Raw genomic sequence first — 18,642 nt, 5'->3', positions numbered from 1 at the left:
GAGGCTTTCTTGGAGTCTGGGGAGGGCGAAAACAGCCTTCTCCACTCCCCTGGAGGCTGGAAACAGACTATTTCCCTGAAAATCAGGCCTGAAAATCAGCTGGCTGGCATGCACATGCACGCCGGAGCTGAGCTAGGGCAATACTTATATGCCCACTGATATGGCTCCACATGCACCTGTGGTACGCGTGCCATAGGTTTGTCATCACAGAACTATATGATGTGATGTGTGAACCCATTGTTAATTCTAGAAGCAATGTTTCAGTTAAGTAAGGGTTGTTGTATGAACACAGCCAGAGAAAGGATAAAAGTACATGTCAGGTTATCCATAGTCATTCTGGCTCCCTCATTTTGAAAACTAGGAGGAAAGATATAGAATAGCAGGCAGTATTACTTGGCAGTATTCACATAACACACTTATGATCAACTCATCCAAATGTTCTTGGGTCACACAACAAACAAACCATAAATTAACCTTATATGGCTGATCTGCACAGCACATTAGGCTAATATGTACACTTTATCTACAGTCTCTCTGTCTCTTTGCCTAGTGCAAGGATACAGATCCTGTCAGGAACACACAGCACAACAACAAATTAAAGCATAGGAAATCTCACTCACAGAAGTGACATTAAGTGGGGTCTAATATTAGGCCAGAGTTCCCCAACCTGGCACCTTCCAGATGTCGGGTCTAGAACTCCCCTAAATTTCTGGCTATGATACCTCCCTCCAACACTCCTCGAGAGCTGTCAGGTTGAGGAAGAACGCATTTGGTAGCAGACAGTAAATGACTCAGCCGGATCTGAATTGCAGAAAGGCAGCAATCTTTTTAAATTAATTATCTCGATCAAAACTGAAAGGAAGGAGGGCAGGGCTTGCAGGACTGTCTGTCTCAGGTGCCAAGGAACTCGGCTCGACTGGGGCGCTTGCCAGCGTCAAGTTCTAACAGGATTGGCGCAAAGCTGGACTTGTTGTTCAAGACTAAAACGCGCTTGAGGTACGCCGAATTCGGCTCAAGGAATCCCAAGAGCTGTCAATACGAAAACGCCTTTCCTTTTCCCGATAATCACCGCACACCATCTTAATAAGTCTTCTGCACCTTCTCACGCGACCGGTCGAGACAGACAGGGCAACCGGGCACCGCGAGGAGGTGGCACCGACTTGCAAAAAGCTGGTTTCGGAATCTACCACTTCTAGGAAGTGACGCCTTCCCAGAATCCTACCGCAAGAGGCGAAGTTGGCGCTGGCTCGGTTTGGCTGGTTGACGGCGACGGCGGCGTCTCTGCCACCCGTCTGGACTGCTAAGGTGAGCTCGTCCTTCGGCGCTTGGATTTGGGTTGTGCGGCCGCTCTTCGGTGCCGTGGACTCCTGCAGCAGGTAGCTTACTCCGGACTTCTCCTTTTGCTCCTTTCTGCTTGCTCCTGCTCCCTTCCAACTGCAGAGCAAGTTGCAGGAGAAAGTTTACGAGGAGAGAGAGAAAGGGAGAGGGTTGGTTGGCGTTGACTATGCAAATATAGAGCAGGCGCCGAGTGAGTGACAGCAGAGCGTCTCGGAGTTGTTTTGCAAAAGCGAGCGGCCGCGGCGGCCGAATGAACCCTCGGCGTGGGGAAGGGTGTGTGTGTGCGCGCAAAGTTAAGAAAGCGCTTGTCACGAGTTGGCGGTTGTTGTCCTTTTTTTTAAAAGTAGCTCAGGTTTCGGGCCGCTCCTCTTTGGAGCTCCCCAAGCCGCTGCTTCGCCCTAGAAAAGAGGCCGCGCGATTAATTTCGCCTCGGATTCCACGCGCCGGGAATCAAACAAACCCTTGGAGCCACAAGGGTGGCGATGAGTTGTTGTGATCTTCCGCGTGGAAGGGGATCTTTGGGCCTTTATTCGCTGAACAAAGCTTTCCTGCGAGTGACCTCCGTACTGCTGCCGTTAATAGAAAGACGGAGGGGGGGGGGAGAGAGAACGGGAAGCTTAGGTAGTGAAGCGGCCCTTCCAGATATGGGACGCGGCTGCAAGCGCCAACCAGAAACAGCCCTTCCTGCTTTGCAGCGCAGTACAAAAATGTCCTTTTCCTCCCCCGTGGGCGAGGATCAGGCGTCATCCTTGGAATACGAGCAGGTTTTCCCCGGGTCTCGCTGCGGACGGAGAGCAAGAAGCCCTCTGGGGCTCAGGCTTGCAATATAGCGGTAGTCTCGGAGAAATCTTTAAGACTGTCCTGTTCCGTGTTTTATTCGTACTAGAGAGGAGGGGATTCTTTGGCAGGGAGCTCTCCCAACACCCACTGACATGTGGCAGTGCCTTACATAATACTGGCAAGCCTTACTGGTAAGCCTGATGAAGGCTTATTTTGGAGAGATTGCAACCTTGCAGAGTGTACGGAGCAGAGCGCTTGTGCTGAAATGTTGCAGGGAGTCCTTGCCCTTCCTTCTTTGTAAAATTTGTAACTGGCTTTAAAAAAAACAACACCCTGCCGTTTGAAATGCAAAATAAAACAAAAGATGGTAAAGATGTGCGTTTCCACACTTGCACCTTGGATATGTTTTAGAAGCTTCTTTTCTTTGGGCAACTCGGCATGCTGTTCTCTTACTCTCAATCCCAAACGTTACCTAAAGGAGTTTAAAGTCACCCTTAGCTTTTAAAATGGTGCTTTCACTTTTAAAGAGGCAACAAGTAGGGTGGGGTTGCACTATGAGTATAAGCTCATATTCTTCACTCACCATTTTGTCAGGGGCATAGGCAGTGGTGGGATTCAAGGAATTTAACAACCGGTTCTCTGCCCTAATGATTTCTTTCAACAACTAGTTTCCCAAATTGCTCACAGAGTTAACAACTGGTTCTCCTGAAGTGGTGCGAACTGGCTGAATCCCATCACTGGGCATAGGTGACATCTAAGGTGGCCATTTAAGTAAGTATGGATATTTGACATTCACTAATAGGGGAGGGCAACAAAGCCGGCCAACCCTCCCATCTGTGTCCTAAAAGTATCCTGTGCACTGTCAGTATGGACAGCACCATTTGCTGGAATCATATCTCTGACAAGATAAGAACAGATTTATTATGTGAAACATATTACAAGCAAAACCCACACTGTACATACTTGATGCTTTAATTAGTTCCATGTGGCAGCTGCCTCACTGTGCCAAGCTTTTAATATAAGGAACTGCTCAATATGCAGAGAAGCCTGCTTTTATCATGCTACTACTGAACCACAGGACAGACTATTGGTAATAGTAGATAATATTCTTGGCTTTCGTTTAGTTCTGCATATTTCACTAGGCAAGGTAAGGGTTGTATTTGCACAAACTGCTAGTCCATAATTAACTGAAAAATCTTTTTCTTCCTAACATTATTCCCGTGCCATGGCAGGGTCGGCAAAACCGTTTCCATTTGGCTTGATCCAGGGTGTCTTCTTTAATTAACTGAACAATATGTTAACCATATTGACTGGGTTTATATGACACAGCCACCAATTAGCCAGCTGCATTTTAACATCGTACTTCTATTAGCCAATTAACATTGGCCTGTGCAACGGATCTATTAAATTACTGAAATCTTCTAACCCAGCAACTTTGAAACTTTGCAACCCCCTGAAATCATAAATGAATTTTCTGTAACCCAAATGAATAAAAAAAATTTCCATTGGGCTTAAATTCAGACAAGAAAGAAGTATAACACTTCTAAGAATTAAGTATTAATCTATATCACAAGACTTCTCAGGCTTTGCAGTGTCATTAGTGGCCACTGGGGCTTATGTAAGGAGCAAAGGAGTAAGGAGCAAAGACGAACCAGTTTGAAATAATGCCCCATTCTGCCTGGGAAAGCTGATCCTTTTTTTTAAAGTAAGACACATACACACACACACACAACCCAGTTGCTAATGACCACACTGGGAGGTCTCAACCCACAGTTTGAGAGCTTCTGTCCTAGCCTAATTTTCTGCTTCTTTAATAGAAAGAAATAAGCAAAGGTTTTAAGGACTAGGGGTTAAAAGCAGTCTCCCATCATTCTCAGACAGCATGGCATATGCATAATTCATTTTAATGGTTTCTTCTAGCCACCTTATGCAAGATCATGAGTTTGCCTAAACATAAGCCTTTTTTAAAATAAAATACAGGCAGTCCTCTACTTACAACAGTTCCTTTAGTGACATATAATTACATTGACATTGAAAAAAGTGATTTATGACCGTTTTTCACACAACCGTTGCAGAATCCCCATGGTCATGTGATCAAAATTCAGACTCTTGGCAACTGACTCATATTTATGACAGTTGCAGTGTCTTGGGGTCATGTGATTTCCCTATATGCGACTTCCTCCCAAGCAGAGTCAATGGGAAATCCAGATTCACTTAACAGCTGTGCTACTTACTTAACAACTACATTGATTCACTTAACATCTGTGGCAAAAAAGGTTGTAAAATGGGGCAAAACTCACTTAACAAATGTTTCACTTAGCAACAGAAATTTTAGACTCAATTGTGGTCATAAATCGAGGACTATTTGTAAGTTTGTTACAGCCACACTTCTGTGCTCAGTCTTTGCACTGAACTCTAAAATATGAGATTTGTGTTGTGGACAGAACAATTTGTCTTTGCTGGTTAAAGTATTAATTACTGCATAACTGAGAGAGTTCCTCTATGTCTTAAGAATCAAATAACAGCTACAGTTCTTGTATGGTTTGTACATTTGTGAATTTATATGCATTCGGTATATTTTCAGTATTTTATCTGATTTGCATGAATACTTTAAAAAAAAGGAGTTTTTGACTCATTAGTAAACTGAACCAACAAATGTTTGGATATGTGTTTAGACTTCCAGTTGAAAACATAAATAAAACTTAACTGTTATCGAATTAAAGGAAAATTGGAAGTAATATAGCTTTATATACACATGTGATATCAACCTTATGAACAACTTTATGTGTCTTTCAGTAAAGTAATTACATACACAAGGTCAGACTGTAACAGATACGACCAAAGGAGTCTAGGGTAAAATGTCATTTTGACTTTAACTCTAGCAATAATTTACTTAATATAATATTGTATTCTTGCACAGTATAAGAGTGCAAAAATCAGATTTTTCTCTTGGTAGTTTTTTGCCCTGAGATCCTGTCTTATAAAAGAACAAATGCATCGTGGCCAAAAGAAATCATATATTCTGGAATGCATTATAGAGTTTAGTAATCTGTAACAGAAAACTTCAGCCACACCTTTTTGTAGAATGTGTGTTTTGGGTCATTGGCAGGACTTTCTTTTTTGCAAGGCAATGATCAAGAAAAATTCTGGCATGTTGCTCTGAGACAGAGAACAGGCAATAGGTGTGGTTTTTCCTCACCATTTGCTCCAATCAGCTTGTTCAAAGTTACAGACAGATGGGCAGCCTTGCCTTTGGGAAAGAAAATACTTTAATGCATCATAGAAAATCACATGGCTTGCATGAAAGAAGAGATACTTGAGTTTAAGGATGCTTTGACCCTCAAGGTAAGGTTTAGTGGCTATGTTTCCCTTGCAAGGTTACCAAAGTAATGTAAACTGAAAACCTAAAAAGGAAAGAAGAGGAAAAAAAAGGAGAGAAATTACATTTCTATGATTTCCAAAAAAAGTAATACACTACAGTATTCCATTTTAAAATAATACTGTAATTAAACATAAATCCAAATTTTGATTTCTTTTCCAGTAAGATCTATTATGGTGGGCAGTCTCAAGTGCTGGGAAGGTTTGGTGTAGTGGTTAAGGCAGCAGGCTAGAAAGCAGGAGACCATGAATTCAAGTCATCCTGCTTTAACCATAAAAGCCAGCAGCAGGGTAATTCTGGACCAGTCATTCTTCTCTCAGCCCAACCCACTTCACAGGGTTGTTGTTACAGAGAAAATAGGAAGGTGTGGTGGATATGTTCGTTGCCATGAGTCGTTTGTAAAAACAATAAAGGTGGGATAATAGATAAATAGATTATTATAATTACAATCAAGTTCTTAACAGAATTTTAAAGGTATTACATGGTAACTCTCAAATTGAGCTCACAAAGAAATATATTCAGTATTATCTTCAGGTTACTTTCTTCCATTCCATGCACAGCCAGTGATATCCCAATTAGTCATCCAATGGCATGTTTACAGTCCTCCCAGTTATTTCAAAACGGGCTGGGAGGCCTCCACTTCTCTTCCTACTCTTGACAGGATTTACCTACTGATCTATCTACCTTTGAGAAAAAGAAAAAAAAGGGGGGGGGGCACAAACTGATTGGCACTTCCAGAACTGGAAGGCATTGCCATTCCTTAGCCATTTTTGCCCCCCTTTTCACTCCTTTTGTGGCTCCAAAGTGGGCACAGAGATAGCATGACTAGAAAGTTTCCATTTTTGTGGAGCCTTTCTAGATTTTTGTCAAAATAGCAGAGGAGTCCTTTAAGCTCGGACCCAGTTCAGCTGTTTGGAGAATGATTGTCTTGGGCTAAAGGAGGGTCAAAGTAACCTTCTTAAGGTTTTTTGACAGATCTTGCCTATTCACAAAATGGCTGCCATAAGGGGCATTGGAGAGTTGCGATTTTTTTAGATGGCAAACTGGCATGGCTGCTATCCCCAACTCTCAGAAAACTGTTCCATACAGCTTTGACTTTCTTTTCTAGTTATGTGGGCATCCTTGCAAATGAGCCACTCAGTTACAATTTTTCAACATATTTATTTTCTAAGGATACCGACAGGATTCTAAGGAGCTAAAAGTGTTATTGTAAATAAAGATAAATCTCAAAGGTAACACAAGTTGTGAATTCTTTTCCATTAAGTATTTAGGAAACAGCATTTGGCACAAGGAACTCGGTAGGGGGCATTGTTGAAAATTGCCTATTTTGTTAAAGATGTCAGTAGGATATCAAAAGATTTTATTTTTCTACTTATTTTTGTCCATAGAAAAATACATTTCCTTGGACATAGTAGTTGTAGGCTAGCTAGGTGATTGTATCTTGCAAGACAGGTTTGGTCCCATGAGCTGCTGAACTGAAAGTGTTTTATGTGTATAAAAATCCTATTTTTTATGTCATTGTATGTCCCAAGGTAAGAAAGAACCCCGTCAGAAATGGTTTCTGTTGGAAACGAATAGTTAATCAAGGAGAGTTTTGGGTCAGGGCATCATTTCCATTCAGTCTGTAAATTATGAAGTGGTATGTTTTGTTGTTCAGAGGAAGTTTTGGGATTGCTGTGCTGTACATTGATACCTCTGTGTGAACAATTTCACCAAGCAGGTGTGGTTGTAACTGAGGGCAAAGATCCAACTATCTACTAACATGGGTACATAGTGACCCAATTACACTTGCTGATAAAGGGCGACTGTGTTGCAATATCATTTAAAATATCAATTGTCAAGGTAAGATAATATTTAGCCATATGTCGAAATGCAGAGTTGGCGTTCTTAAAAATGACAAAGGTGAATAAATACAAGTTTTATTTGCTTTATGCTAGGTTTAGGTTTAAAACCTGGCATAAAGCAAATTTGCATAAATTGAGATGAATGGAAAAAAGGGGGATACCGGGTATGGCATCAATATTTTATAACCCAAATTCATATGACAAATGTGCGTATCAATTTTCAGAGCTTTATTTTTAAGCAATCCATTACTCAAACAGATTTTCTCCCTTGTCTTATGTTAAACAATGTATTGTGAAAGTCTTTCTTGCATTTTTTTCTGCAGCTGGATTCCTAATGTATGTGATTACCATGGCAGATAAAGAGGTAGAAGGCATCACATGTATTTTTTGTTACATTTAGCATAGTAAATTCACCCAGTTTTAAAGCTTGTTCTAGGGCTGAGGAACCTTCACCGGCTTCAGCAGACCATATTATGTCCAACTTTGTTTCTAGTATTAGAGAATCCTTTTCATTTGGGGTAAGGAGATTGCATAAGTTAAGGATGGCCATTTTGATGCCATAGTAACAGTAACAGCTATTGTAGGTACGGAAGTATGTGGGAGACAGGATGCATAACTAGAACAACTGCACAATACAATGCTAACTGTGTGAGTGAAGCAGAGAGGGATTTTGTTGGAAAATATTTAATCAGTTTTGGCGGGAAGAAGTCTTGGTAGGTTTCCAGACCTTTGGTGTAAATTGAATATGCACTTTTTGGCACAATAGTGATTTTTTTATCCTGTATAAAGCAAATGCTTGGATGAAAATCTGAATTGGGAATCTAAAATACAGGGACTAGCACTAAAATCATCCTTCTGTCTGCTTACTAAGGAAATCAGAAGGCTACTATGGCTTCAGAATTTTGGAGATTATTGGACACATCACTCCAAATGTCAAAAGAAATAGACTATGAATTCTGTTAGTTTGTATTTTAGCATCCTGGATTTTTTGTATAATAGAGATAATAGAACTGTTAAAATGAATGAAGGTGCTTTGAAATCAGCTTTGTCTACAATCACACATACAGAAAAACAATTTTCCATTTAAGGATGTAACATTACCAGGTGTGACTATATAAATTTAGATCTTAGATTTCATTACAGTTTCTTACACTTCACCCACTGCTGTTATATGGCCATATGTCTAGTTTGGGGATCAGTACTACAGTTTTGCATTACAGAATAATACATTTTAAAATTAAATTAATAAAATAAGCATCAGTAATTATGTGTATGGCCAGCTTATTGTTATTACAGAATTTAGTTTTAAATAAAATGAAGACAAACAACATGGATACCACAATTGGACCTATTCACTGTCAACATAGTTTGCCTTTCTTGAAATGTTTGTTTAAAGATCCCACGGTTTAGTTTATCAGAATACATTTGGAAAATATGAGGCACAATTATTTTCTTTCCAATTAACATACTGCTAGAAAGAAGAAAGATGCCCTAGAATTTAGATATGATAAAACTGGCATATTGTTTAACTTATTTTTAATGTTAGCTGTTGAAGTGCTGTCCCGGTGTGTGGAAGCCGTACGGGTCTGGATGGGGAGAAACAGGCTCAAGCTTAATCCCTCCAAGACGGAGTGGCTGTGGATGCCGGCATCCCGATTCAGTCAGCTGCAGCCGCAGCCGCGGCTGACTGATGGAGGCGAGTTACTGGCCCCAAAGGATAGGGTGCGCAACTTAGGTGTCCTCCTGGATGATCGGCTGTCGTTTGAAGATCATTTGACGGCCGTCTCCAGGAGGGCCTTCCACCAGGTTCGCCTGGTTCGGCAGTTGCGCCCCTTCCTTGATCGGGATGCCTTGTGCACAGTCACTCATGCGCTCGTTACCTCTCGCTTGGATTATTGTAATGCTCTCTACATGGGGCTCCCCTTGAGGTGCACTCGGAGGCTTCAGTTAGTCCAGAATGCAGCTGCGCGGGTGATATAACACCGCTCCTGCGCAGACTGCACTGGCTACCTGTGGCCTTTCGAGTGCACTTTAAGGTTTTGGTTACTACCTTTAAAGCGCTCCATGGCTTAGGGCCTGGGTACTTACGGGACCGCCTGCTGTTACCACATGCCTCCCACCGACCCGTACGCTCTCACAGAGAGGGACTTCTCAGGGTGCCGTCCGCCAAGCAATGTCGGCTGGCGGCCCCCAGGGGAAGGTCCTTCTCTGTGGGGGCTCCCACACTCTGGAACGAGCTTCCCCCGGGTTTACGCCAAATACCTAACCTTCGGACATTCCATCGCGAACTGAAGACACATCTTTTCATTCGCGCGGGGCTGGCTTGAATTGAATTTTATTAATTTTAAATTTTTATTAATTAATTTTAAATGGGGTTTTTAGTTTATTGTATATTTTTACTTCTCAGGCTAATTTTAAAATAAGTTTTTTAATTACATTTTAAATTGTACATTGTATTATCTGTTTTATTTTTGCCTGTACACCGCCCTGAGTCCTTCGGGAGAAGGGCGGTATAAAAATCAAATAAATAAATAAATAAAATAATGTTTAACATTTTAGGCTGAACGTAATGGCATAGAAACCATGAATGTAATGGCATAGAAGGCACCAGTAGTTTAGTATTATCCTTCTAGGATAATTAAAAGGATGTAACATTTTGAAATATTTATTCTTATCTCCAAGATAGAACCACCAGACTTGGGTGGGAAAAGTTGTTTCTTAAATGAAAAGCAGCCTTGGTAGATCTGCAAGTAGTCCTTTTGTATAATGGAACAAAAATGGGAGTTGATGGTCATTTATAAAAAGGTAAAAGTACAGGAGTCCCTGCGGATTTTACTCTGCTAATTGTTGCCAATTATAAGGGTAGCTGCTAATCTCTGTTTCAAGACCATTGAGTCAGCACTGTCCAAAGGCATTTCCATGGTCATATGGCCAGCATGACATCATGGAGTGCTGTTACCTTCCCACCAAAGTGGTACCTATTTATCTACTTGCAATTTGTATGTTTTTGAACTGGTAGGTTGGCAGGAGCTGGGGCAAGGATGGGAACTCCATCATGTGGAGCTCAGGTCTTGAACCTGGGCTGCCGGCTTTCCAGCCGACAAGCCCAGAATCTTAATCACTGAGCCGCCTGTGGTCATTTATGCATATGTAATTTAAAACATCTTGCATCTTTCCATGTCATGGAATCAATAATGTGGCATTATACCCAGTAATGAAGTCAGACTTTATAGCACCATAGCATGGACTGATGGATAAGATGCTAAAAATGTGAAAAGAGCCATGGTGGTGCAGTGGTTAGAATGCAGTATTGCAGGCTAATTCGGCTGCCAATTTCCAACAGTTTGGCAGTTCGATTCTAACTGGCTCAAGGTTGTCTCAGCCTTCCTTCCTTCCAAGGTTGGTAAAATGAGGATCCAGATTTGGGGGGTGGGCAATATGCTGACTCTGTAAACCACTTAGAGAGGGCTGTAAACACTGTGAAGCGGTATTTAAGTCTAAGTGTTATTGGTATTGCTAAAATGTGTATATTTTGAGAAGAAAGTAGATAGTACAATTATGTAAACCTCTGAAGGATACAGTGTGTGTATATATATAAAGGTTGCTTTTTTCAAATGTGATGTGCCTCATCAGTATGTTCTGGATCATATCTACATTGTTTGTCCTGGATCCCCATGTAATTTTTAGAACCAACATGCAATTTACACACTATATGACTCAAGCTATGTAACAGATGGTTTAGCATTTACAGTGCAACAATGTGTAAGTGAAGTTCAGGGATTGAAGCAGTAGGAGAACAGCTGGATTGTTTTGGTTCCTGAATTTTAAATTAAGAAATTAAATGTCTTTTGTTTCTCAAGCAATTTCTCAAGCACAATATTTCTATCCTCATTTCTGTTGGAGATGTGGTTCAGTAGCATTGACATTTAAAAATCTCATGAGCTGTTGTGGGGCAGCAGGGCAACAGGGGGTAAATAAAGAATGGGGATTTACTCTATATCCCCAATCTAAAAGATTGCTAAGTGGAGTTCACTTCTGCCTTTCTTCCCAGTCAGTTTCATGGTCCAACTTAAGCAGTGAGGACAAGCACTGAGCATTTGGCAATCAGGGTGCGGTGACAGTGTGTCTTTTTTGTCTGCAGGTCTTTCTGAGTAGCTGAAGTCAAGCACAAGCTGGGTCTGAGGTTGGCAGCAAGGAAACAAAATACAAAGTATAGGGAGGGCTTGTGTGCAGGCAAGATGAAAAGCATAAAGTGAGGAAAAGCATAAAGTGAGGAAATAGGTTTTCTGGGAAGGCGGGTTTGAGATTTGAGGGAATTATCTGTAATAAAGTTCATGGAAAGGCTCTTCCAGAGAATTTTGGGTGCTGGTAGAAGTTGCAGGAGGCTGGTAGTTTGCTCAGAACACCTTTAACTTGGTGGCAGACAGCACGGATAGTTACAATATGCCAGCACATCTCAACCTTAATTTGTGGCCATCAGAAATCTCACTTGATCAGATCCAAGCTAAATTGTCCAGCCATGTGCAGCACCTCTTTTTGCAACTCCTCCAGGGGCACATTAAAGTAGCTATAATGATACAAGACTGCATTGTGCAACTCAAATGGAAATGCCTTGGACTGATCTGGGTTGGATTGGAGTTTACCTGGGCAAACTATCCTGCCATTGTGGCTGGCCCCAAGATGGCTGCAAAGTTTTCAGATCACAACCCTGCCCTGCTGTCTGGTTGGTGTATTAGTTGAAGAGGCTCTATGTAGAGGAGGGGCCTTACAGCATCACATTGGATAAGCAGAGGACGCTTCAGCTCCTGACTCTCCCAATCCACTGGCATATCTCCAAGCTTGCTGATTGAGTTGGAAAACACACAGACAAAACACATGTTCTTTGACTTCTGCCATAGGCAAGTTGGAATGACCAGAATTCTCTTTCTAACCATTCAAGGGAAAATACTGTTGAAGTCTAAAGGAATAATCTTTGAGATGACAAAGCAAAAATTACAGAAGCAGGGAAAAGTCAAGAAACCTGGGATGTTGCAAGTGAGAAAGCAGTTGGGTAAATGCTGGGTGGGAAAAGATGCTTATAAAGTAAGAACTGTTTTCATTTTAAATTCATTGCCTAGAATAGATAGAAGTTACTAGGTTGAGGTGTAACATACAATAAGAATGGAAGAAGAAATTAATACTAATTTCAGAATAAAACATCTGCAAGACTATAATCTGCATAACTCTCAAGAGAGAATGCCTATAACTGTCATCGGTTTACTTACAAAGCTTGGGAAAAAAAGAAAGGAAATGCTTTAGTTGCAGTGGCTAGGGTCATTGCAAACCAGTTACTCTAGGAAAGTGAGAACGAGAAATACCTGTTAGACTATATTCCAAGGTAAAGACTTACCTCACCCCAATGGGGAAAAAATGGCTAGAAAGGAGAGAGGACAATTATATTTGAATAAACATGGGCCAGCAAATGGCATCTGTTTTCATTCTACTGGCATTTCTAACTTCATTTTTAAAAATAGGGTTAATTGAATTGTATGAACATCAATTTACTATTTACTTGGTCAATGAACAAATTATCACCTTGGCTAGGAGAGGTGCTTTAAATTTTTGTTGTATATGAAGCAAAGGAGAGGCGCTCAATTTATCAACTAAATGCCTTATTTGTCCAGGCTGCTTTCATTAAAATGTCACAGAGAAAGAATATTATGTAAGTGAAAATAGAGGATTGCTTATGAAAGGTGCTCTCTGGAAAAATAAGACTTTTTGAATTAGCCTAGGCAGAAAGTAAAGCAAGAACTTCAAAGAATTTCAGTCACAAACATTGTCTAGCCAAATGACACTGAAGAATAGGCATCGAGACCCGGTACAGTTTGTTATTTAGGGGACTTAGCCAAAGGACTGAAGTGCCAGCCCTGTGAAAATCAATGCAGGTGTGTGCATGTTGTATAAAGGCCAAAGGCACTAGGCCAATAAATGTGAAGACAAGACATAAGAACTAGCTTATAGCAACATATGTGTGCCAGTGCTGATTATAATATCATATTCAGAGATTAATACACAAGGTAAATGTTTTTCTACCTCAAGGGAAAGAGCCATTTTGAAAATTTTAAAGAATATGTGGCTCCAGTAACAAGTTTGGGAGAAAATCTCAAGTAAGTATAGACAAAAGGGTGAATATGTAACAAAGAACATGCAAATGTATGTAGAAGAGCAAGGAATTGTGCATGAAATGATAGAGGCTATTTTCTAGAACATGTTGGTATAGAAGATAGGAAAAAAATAAATGTTGACTGAGATAATCAAGTATATCCTGCAAGATATAGAAATTCTAGGATTAAACAGTTTTAACCGAGTCATTTTTAGGTAGTCCTTTCTTAGCGACCCCCAATTGGGACTGGCAACTGAGTTGTTAAACAATGCAAACACTAAGCGGAAAATCATGTGACTTTAACTAGGCTTACAACCTTACTTCACCTTTGGTCAGTAATCACTAAGCAAAAAATCAAATGGACATGATATATAATTTTACCTCCACCTACTGCCATTGTCACAAGCGAAAATTTGTGCTGGTTGCAAAGTACAGAAATTGTGAGCATGTGCCCGAGGGGAATACTGTTATGGTCATAACTGCATGCTGGTTGCAAAGCCTGCAAATGTTGATCTTGTGAGTCTGGGACATTGTAGCAGTTGTAAAAGTGAGGGTTGGTCACAAAGTTACTTTTATAGCCCTGTAGTAACTTAAAAGCAGTTGGTAGGCAAGGACTATCTGTACTTACCAAAGAAGCTTCCAGTGAAATCCATAAATGGAATGTATACGAGCCATGGCACAGAAGAAAGCCCAGTTTAGGGCACATAAAACTGTTTTGTTGTAATGTATATATGTATAGGGCCAAAAGAACAGAGAACCTGGTTGAACTGCAGATGTGATGGTTGGATAATTAAAGTTCGCATTATTGCCTATCTTGATGAATAGGAAAAAGAAAGTAATCATGAGAAGTCAAGTTTTGTTCACCACATCCAGGCAAACACTAAACAGGGACCACAAGCTTTGAAGGGCAACCTCATCACATGTCCAGAAGTTAACTATATGGCAAAGCCAAAAGGGGATATTGAAACACCACATCTAGAAGCTCTAAGAGGCCCAACATAAGGGTTCTACTACAAAGGCTATCCTGCAATGCCAAGAGGAAGCAAGTGGGGAAAAACCCACATAAAAGGGCATAAAAAGGATGTTAGTCAGTCAAAAGAGAAAATGGAGACAGACTGTAGAAGAGAAGGTTAAAGCACTGCATAAGAATGTGAGATGCGGATGAGTTTTCAGGACCATGTAGGATGCAGAATAGGGTGTCTAACCTCATAAAATAAGCCTGCTAGACCAAGAAATGTGATGAAGATTGCAATACAGTTTTAGCATGAGAAATATTGTGTGATCACAGTGCAGCATAATGGCAAGACATATATACAAGTAGATACAAAGACTGATTTTGCATGAATAAATAAAAAAGGACAGCGACAGGCCACTTGAATTTGAGGAAACAGGAAAGAAAGATCTAGTGTGCAAGTTTCAAGAGAACATCTGACTGAAACAAGCAGCTAGAGAATGAAAAATTGGTACATCTGAGCCAAACGCTTGTCAAGCATGCATTCATATGAGATAAGTCTGATCCTTGTTTTTATGACAGGTTTGAATATGAAGATGGATATACACTATCAGTTATCTAGATGTAGGTATCTGTTACTGGAAGAAAGATAGCCAAAAGAATAGAAAAGAAAGAATAAGGAAGCAAGCAAAGCTTATAGACACCAAATACCTCTGTGGGCATGGGACAATGTTCAAGAAGAGACTTACCAAACTGAAATATTGTCCACCAGACAGATGCTGACAGATGCAGTCACTAAGTCTAAGCGCTTCCCCAGAGATCAATACACAAACTTCAAAAGTTGTGGATTTCTGCAAGACCCATAAGAAAGGATGTTGGTGTTGTGGATCCAATGGCACTGATTCTCAAGAACCTTGCAACCTACTGAATATAATGGAGCAATAGCTACTATAGAGAGTTAAACATTTACTCTATGCCCCATTTGTTTATGACTGTGCCTACTCTTTAAAGGTAAAGGTAAAGGTTCCCCTCGCACATACGTGCTAGTCATTGCCGACTCTAGGGGGCGGTGCTCATCTCCGTTTCAAAGCCGAAGAGCCAGCGCTGTCGGAAGATGTCTCTGTGGTCATGTGGCTGGCATGACTCAATGCCAAAGGCGCATGGAACACTGTTACCTTCCCACCAAAGGTGGTCCTATTTTTTCTACTTGCATTTTTACGTGCTTTCGAAACTGCTAGGTTGGCAGAAGCTGGGACAAGTAACGGGAGCTCACCCCGTTACACGGCAGCACTAGGGATTCGAACCGCTGAGCTGCCGACCTTTTGATCAACAAGCTCAATGTCCTAGCCCCTGAGCCACCCCGTCCCCTCCTCTTACTCTTTAAGAGATTGCTAATCTGAGGTCACCTCCTTTTGCCTTTCTTTCCAGACACACAAAAAAAGCACATGCTCCTATTCATCCATCCATCCATCCCAGAAAATGTATATGACCACCCAACTCACTCATGGTGACTCTGAACTGCATACACAAGTAAAACCCGAAATACAAAACCAACAAACCCTCATACTTCTGGAGACCACAATCAAACAAATCACTTGACAGGCTCTGTATTGTTCTGAGGTCCCTAAGACTACTCACAAAACCATGTATCTGGGATCTTTCAAAAGAGTATCAAGATGGGGGTCAATTTCCTTGGGGATGATGTTCTACAGCACGGGTGTCAAACTTGCAGCGTCACTTTGCTGTCATGTGACATTTCACGTTTTTCCCCTTTGCGGAGCTGGCGTGGGTGTGGCGTGGGACCCCTTAATTGAGAGGACATCTATTTTTTTTTAAATTTATTTTTGTCACATCATATAAAAAGGATTATATAGTATATAAACATATATATGAGTAAATATTAGGAGGTATAAGCATCAATATATATATAGGAAGAAGAAAAGAAAAGAAAAACAAAAAGAAAAACAAAAACAATAGGACAGGAACGGTAGGCACGTTTGTGCGCTTATGCACGCCCCTTATGGTCCTCTTAGGAATGGGGTGAGGTCAATAGTAGAAAGTTTTTGGTTGAAGCTTTTAGGATTATGGGAAGAGACCACAGAGTCAGGTAAAGTATTCCAAGCACTGATGATTCTGTTACAGAAGTCATATTTTCTGCAATCTAGATTAAAGCGGTTAACATTAAGTTTAAATCTGTTGGTTGCTCTTGTATTGTTGCAATTAAAGCTGAAGTAGTCTTTAACAGGAAGGACATTACAATAGATGATTCTATGAGTTAAACTTAGGTCTTGTCAAGGCGACGGAGTTCCAAGTTTTCTAGGCCTAGGATTTCAAGTCTGGTGGGATAAGGTATTTTGTTGTTTTCAGAGGAATGGAGAACTCTTCTTGTAAAATATTTCTGGACTCGCTCAATTGTATTGATGTCAGAGATGTGGTGAGGGTTCCAAACAGGCGAGCTGTATTCTAGAATTGGTCTAGCAAATGTTTTATATGCTCTGGTTAGTAGTGTAGTGTTTTTGGAAAAGAAGCTACGCAGGATTAGGTTTACAACTCTTAGGGCCTTTTTTGCTATGTAGTTACAGTGGGCTTTGGCACTTAGATCATTTGACATGAAAACTCCAAGGTCTTTAACGGGGTGGGGGTCATCTGTAAGGTAATGTCCATCAAGTATGTACTTAGTGTTTGGGTTCTTTTTTCCAATATGTAAGACTGAGCATTTGCTGGTTGAGATCTGGAGTTGCCAAGTTTTAGACCAAGTGGTTAGATGATCAAGGTCTTTTTGGATGATAGATGCATTGTCTGTGGTGTTAAATAGTTTGATATCATCAGCGAAGAGAACACAATTACTTGCAATATGGTCATAAAGATCATTAATGTATAGTATGAAGAGTGTTGGTCCAAGGACGCTGCCTTGAGGAACGCCACTCTTGACAGGAACAGGATTTGATAGAGCATTGCCAATTTTGACCACTTGTAGTCTGTTGGACAGAAATGCAGATATCCATTTGTGAAGGGGTCCTGAAATGCCATAGGATTTTAGTTTTAGGAGAAGTTTATCGTGTACTACTGAGTCAAAAGCTTTGCAGAAGTCTATGTAGATTGCATCTATTGTTTTGCCTTGATCGAGATTTGTAGTCCATATGTTTTTACAGTGAAGAAGTTGTAAGTTGCATGATAATTTTTTCCTGAAACCAAATTGTTTATTGGAGAGTAAGTTGTTAGTTTCTAAGTGTGAGGTAATGGATTGGTTGATGATTGATTCCATGACTTTGCAGTTGACGCAGCACAGAGAGATCGGTCTGTAATTTTCAACTAAGCTGGGGTCTCCTTTTTTGAAGATAGGGATGACTGTGGCTAGTGACCAAAGTTTGGGAAGGGAACTGGTTGTGAAAGCTTTGTCAAAGATTATGCTTAGGGGTTCTGCTAGATTAGTGGAAAGTTTTTTTAAGAAGTATGCGCATAGTCCATCAGGTCCAATAGATAGCGATGGTTGTATTAAATATGTGTTAGGCTTTGCCTGTCTTTGTACAGTAATACATGTAAAAAATATCATTTCTGTTACTTTTATTTAACCCATTTCACTAATCTTTATCCGATTCTTGGTTTTAGGAATACTTTCATGTGCACATGAAACATGTAATGGTTTAACTTCCAACAATTTCTACTCCTTGGCTTCTTACATTTGCAGAATGAAATTGTGTAGATAGCCTAAGGTTTTTTTGTCGAAGAATTCTACTTGTGCAACAAGTTTGGACTTTCGATACTGTGGCCTCAGATTGTATGAATGTTAGTAGCCTAAATCAGGGAGGAAATGAGCTGAACAATTGCTTAAGAAGAGGTGTGAGTATACAGATCTTCTACATGATGAATTGTTAGCTTTGTTTTGGTTATCTTTGTTTTGATAAAATAACACATTTAAATATTAAAGCTTGAAGATCCTAAAATTAACTACAGAATGATAGAATTGATTTTTCTTTCCTAATATTTGTCATCCTCTTTTTGATACTGTATTTTATTTCGTTTATATGGAGTATGTTCTGCTTACCTGGTTCTCAAAATGGTTTATATAAATTACTTTAAATATAAGTATATAGAGGCTGTTGTTCATAAAGGAAGAAAACTTGCAGACTGCTTAGGAATTCTGGGAGATGAAGAGTTAATGGCAAAGTTGCAATGTGATGAGAGTTTTATTTATACCCAGGTAATT

The 18,642-nt window shown here is 40.4% G+C and overlaps 2 protein-coding genes across 3 annotated transcripts in view; one reads left to right on the top strand and one right to left on the bottom strand.

Moving 5' to 3' along the window:
- Positions 1–1,355, bottom strand: part of PTGR2 (prostaglandin reductase 2) — a 33,228-nt gene extending 31,873 nt beyond the window's left edge. Inside the window, exon 1 of the mRNA XM_058161975.1 lies at positions 1,223–1,355. The gene's annotated coding sequence lies outside the window, so the exon portion shown is untranslated. The remainder of the gene's footprint in view (positions 1–1,222) is intronic.
- Positions 772–18,642, top strand: part of MIDEAS (mitotic deacetylase associated SANT domain protein) — a 99,037-nt gene continuing 81,166 nt past the window's right edge. Inside the window, exon 1 of one of the 2 annotated variants that reach the window (XM_058161969.1) lies at positions 772–1,305. The gene's annotated coding sequence lies outside the window, so the exon portion shown is untranslated. Of the gene's footprint in view, positions 1,377–18,642 lie in introns of both variants that reach the window. The other variant, XM_058161967.1, reaches the window with a different exon arrangement.

This window comes from Ahaetulla prasina, chromosome 1 (genome assembly GCF_028640845.1).
Source record: "Ahaetulla prasina isolate Xishuangbanna chromosome 1, ASM2864084v1, whole genome shotgun sequence".
In the NCBI taxonomy this organism is placed as follows: domain Eukaryota; kingdom Metazoa; phylum Chordata; class Lepidosauria; order Squamata; family Colubridae; genus Ahaetulla; species Ahaetulla prasina.
Note: the sequence above shows the minus strand (reverse complement) of the source record. Positions and strands in the feature narration are given on the sequence as shown.